The sequence below is a fragment of the Jatropha curcas genome, chromosome 2, assembly GCF_041381405.1.
Source record: "Jatropha curcas cultivar XTBG-Jc1 chromosome 2, XTBG_Jcur_1.0, whole genome shotgun sequence".
NCBI lineage: Eukaryota > Viridiplantae > Streptophyta > Magnoliopsida > Malpighiales > Euphorbiaceae > Jatropha > Jatropha curcas.
In genome coordinates, this window is record NC_143152.1 from 13,858,639 (window position 1) to 13,863,546 (window position 4,908).

Consider the following 4,908-nt stretch of genomic DNA (forward strand, 5'->3'; position numbering starts at 1 on the left):
GCACAACATCACGTCATAATTCGTCTTAATGATATGATTCACATCATTGGGTGTATACAGCCCTAAAGGATAGGTTCTATAGGCTATGACACAAATAGAGCATTGGCTTATTAAGGGACCCTTGAACCTTGAGCATGGATATACCTAACCACATGTGAAACAAGGAGTTTCGCGTGGGTCCGATAGTACGCATACTCATGGGCCACCCCCAAAAGGATTAGGGATGGTTTGCGGTAACAGGGAGGACGCTTTGGCTGTCCGTCGACATAATCAAGGAGACCTGCCGATCAGCGCTACTTGCTATCCAGACTCAGAAGTTTGAACAGAGAGAGAAGAAATTCATTTGAAATTCGTTTTTTATGCAATGGAGAAAAAGATTCTCAATTCGTGCAAATAAATAAACAAATTTAAGTGATTTAAAGTAAAATTCAATTAGGTCCAAATTCTCCTTATTAAGCATTCTTAAAGAAAGAACACTTAATCTTTGCTGGGGTACCCTGCAAAACAAAGCATAGTAAAATAATATCCTAAAGAAGGGCAGGTTAGTTTACACAACAATTGTAGTCCACTTTATGTAAAATGATTACATGTTTTCCCCAGCAGAGTCGCCAAACTGTGAACCCCTCCCCCAAAAACAGGCATATAATGAATATGACTAAGGGCAGAAATGCAAGTGAATGTGTGAGTCACCACCTTGTTTAATTATTTTATGGTAAACTAGGAAAAACCCTAAGTTGACTCCAATTTTAATTAACCTAATTACTAGATTAATTATCCCAATGTTTAAGGCATAGTTTGCGAACCCGAGGTGGATCCCAAGACCATGTCATGTTGATGAACTAACCAATGAATGAATGCTTTGCAAGGTAAATGATGTAATTGGACCAATGAAATGTTTAAGTGATTTCGACTTGCCGCTCGGGATTAAACCCCAAATGTGCCTATGTACTTCCGTTTGAATGGAAGATCAAAGTCGACGTAGTTCGATAGGCCTTTTTTAAAGGGCTTTGAATGGGTATGCTTAATGCATGAGTGTGTGTATGCTTCGTGCATTTTGTTTAGGCATTTTGCCAAAGAATTGATTGATTTGATTAGGCGTTTGTTGCCAAAAGTGTTGATTTAAGGCTTTTAGCCAAAAAGATTGATTTAGGCAATTTGTTGCCAAAAGTTGATGTGATTTAGGCAATTTGTTTGCCAAAAGTGTTGATTGGGCGATTGTCGCCAAAATGATTGATTTAAGGCTTTTAGCCAAAAGATTGATTAATTCAAGGCATTTTTTGCCAAAGCTTCGCTTTAAGCGATTTGTCGCTAAAGATGGTTAATATTACTTATAGGCAATTTGTTTGCCAAAAGTGAACAATTGAATTGCAATATAGGCAATTTATTGCCAAAAGAAACGTGGTTGATTAAGGCTATTTAACCACAATTATTGATTAATTGGACTTAAGCCGGACTGTTCGAAATAAAGGCGATTATACCGTAGTCATTAATTGACCAGATACTTTAGCCAATATTGTCGGATTTAGGCTTTAACACCACGATTATTAATTAACCGGGCATTTAAGCTAAATCATATTTAATTGAGGCAGTTGATTTGCCTAATTGATGACGTGAATGCATTTATGCAGCAGTTTAATTCAGAATTGGAGTAGAAGAGAAATTATGCAAATTATGCTGAAATTAAACAGGCAGAGTTTCGTTTATTACCTGAGTTAATCGACGGCCGCTTCTTAGCTTCAGCTTGAAAATTCTAGATTAAGCTCCTCGTTTGGGGAATATTAATTAGAATTAATTTACTTAAGTGACCAAGTATCACAACAGTAGAATAATAAAAGCCTACACTAAATGCAAAAAAGCAGTAAAAGAATCTCAAGGAGCGTAGGGGAGAAGAGAGCATTCGTCAACATAGACTGAGTGAGTAAAACTGTCGATCGGGGCTGTATTTATAGGAAAAAACAGGCCGGAGGTCGTGCGCGGCCACCGTGGACGGCGGCTGCGACCGCCGAAGAGGGCGGGCGCAGCCGCGCCCGCCCTCCCCGTCGCCGCCGTTGCCGTGGACGGCGGCTGCTGCCCACTCATTAGTTTTTTTTCATTCCGACGGCTCTTTCGGGAGTTTCGTACCTCCAAAAAATATTCCGGGACCAATTCTGCGATCCTCCTGATTTTCGGGACGTTTCAAGTACCATATTGGCATACTTTCGGTGAACTTTCCGTGTAACACCTGCCGCCCGATCCCGAAAGACCCGACGGTGGATGCCACATTCGGTGCTGGAGGCACTGTCCTAACCTACATATAAATCATACAATCATATTATGAATTAGAAGTGACTTAGTATTCATAAGTTTAGCAAGTAATAATATTTTGTTTTGAAAATGATTTGGGAGAATCCTACAGAAAAACTGCAAGAGTTTCCCCTAAAAAATAGAAGTAGCCCAACATATGAATACAAAGCACTCCCAAATTCAATCTCCAAACCCCATCAAACTCCAATAACAACACAATAGCACTTCTATAATTTCATATCCTCAATAATATTATAATATTGATCAATTCAATACATTCATTTAAATATATCAACTTCTAATGTTCTAACCATTAAATAAGTCCAAGTTTATCTCCCAATATATATACACCAAAATAATTTACAATAACATGCTTAAGTTATAAATGAAATAATACAGTCTCCAAAAATGTAATACTTATACATGCCATAATTCTTAGTTACAGAAAAATACTAAGTAACTACCAAAATATCTCTTCAGCTCTGATGCTACTCTTCAGGTCTTTAAGCAGCAAGCACAATCTCCAACCTGCGCGTGATAAAATCAACGCGCTGAGTATAAAACTCAGTGGTGCTCATAAAACACAACAAACCAATGTTGTGATGACAACATACTTAAAAATCATTTATATACATAAAATCATTAAATTTGAACATGCAGTACATATGTACAACAACACATCATGCTTTAGAAATTCATTTGATATCATAAATAAGTTATGGTAAACTACGAGTTATTAACATAATGTGATCTCATTTATTTCACTTCCTTAAAACTATTTTACAAGGGCTCACATACACTTAGGAGAAAAAGAAGCAGATAAGTTTTCATAGCTTATTCATAATGGCCTTAGGTCGCCAACCTTTTCAGAACATATAGAGCGCGTCCGCTCTAACATAAGACACCCACGTGCCTAGCATATGATCATAGCTTCTTATCATAATGGCATCAAATGCCGAGCATGCTCATCATACATAATAAAATCAAATCATGCATCAAATCCACACCAAGTATATTAGAGCCCAAAAACATTTCTCATAAAATTCATTTTCTTTAGTCTTCTCAAAATAAAAACTTAATTTAAACTTAAGTAATTCATAAAAATTCTCATACTTAAACAAAATGACTTAACATAGAAAAATTCCAGCATAAAAATAACATTGACCTTTGCTGTGTCTTTAAAACATAACTTGAGTTATGGGTCTCCAAATTAAATGAAATCAGAATCATTAGAAAGATAAGACAAAATCCTACAAATGTTATGAAGGGATCACAGCCTAGATCAAAATGAAAGGTAACAAAACAAAGCTAGGAACATAGACTAACAGACCAAACCTGATTCAACAGAACCAAGTCCATTGTTTATTGAATTCCTACTAAACCCCACACTCAAATTAAACCAATATAGAATGAGAGAATTCTCAAGACACAGGGAAACAACTTTTATGAAGAACTCAGAACCTAATCTTGTCATTATAATGGTCAAAATGGGCACTCAATTCAGTGATGCATGTGGCCCGACACAAACAGAGTCAGTTTGAGTGTTTCAGCCATAAGTTGAGTTATATATCTCCAAATTGGACACAAGAGGATGGGCTGGAAAGCTAAGAGATAGACCTACAACTTTTAGGAAGGACTCAGACACAAATGGAAACTAGAAAGGACCGAAAAATGGTCCTAAATCTCACTCAAAATCTCGTTTTTCCCAAATTCAGTTTACTTGAGCCATGAAAGGAACATGAACCACAAAGATACAAGGTAGAAATGTCTACCACAACATAAATACTCATCAAACATCATCCAAGAGCATGTAATGGCAACCAAAATTCAACAAACCAATCATTTCATACAAAATCTCAAAATATACACATAATAGCATAAAGGCACAAAATCAAAATTTGAGTAAGGTAAGTGTGTTTATGAACACTAACCTTCAAAACAAGCTTTAACAAGCTTTAATCAAAGCTTCTCAAGCTTTGGTCTTGCCTTTATCCTTATTAGAAGGCTCTCCACCCTCTACATGGAAGAAACTCAAAATCAAACAAAGAAAACAAAGAAAAGAAGTGATTGGAGCATGATTAAGCATGTATATGCTAAAAGACAACTCTAAATCCAAAAATAATTCACTTATCATAAAATCACTTACTTGACCCAAGTAGGAAAATCACCAAATTCCTTGAAATTAGTCACCAAAGATTACTTCTCTAGCTTCACTCTCTAAGATTTATGCCTTAAATCAAGTTGGATGGGTGTTTACTAAGTAGGAATTGAAGAAGAAGAAGAAGAAGAAGAAGAAGAAGAAGAAGAAGAGGAAGGAGAAGAAGGAAACGTGTATGGAGAAGAAGAAGGCAAAAGTTGGTGCTCAATAATTGATAGTTGCTTTATTAAAGCAACTAAGGGGGTATTTTGGTCTTTTCTCCAAATTGGAGGGTATTTTGGTCTTCTCTCCAAATATTCTCCAATTAAATTCCTTCAAAATATTATTTATCTCCACAAAAGTCTCTAATTTATTCCATAAAAATAATTCCTCAATTTTCCTCCATAAAAAAAAATAATTGCTCAAATTTCCTTACTTAATATAACACCATAATTCACTATTCACTAAGTATCTAAATTCTCCAAAAA

At 35.9% G+C, this 4,908-nt stretch overlaps 1 long non-coding RNA gene across 1 annotated transcript; it reads right to left on the reverse strand.

Moving 5' to 3' along the window:
* Positions 1-2,531: 2,531 nt before the first annotated feature.
* Positions 2,532-4,552, reverse strand: LOC149498279 (uncharacterized). Its single transcript, XR_016319794.1, has 3 exons — positions 4,430-4,552; positions 4,215-4,299; positions 2,532-2,811 (listed from the first exon to the last, which is right to left on the reverse strand). It is a non-coding gene; the product is annotated as an uncharacterized LOC149498279 (long non-coding RNA).
* Between the last annotated feature and the right edge of the window lie 356 nt (positions 4,553-4,908).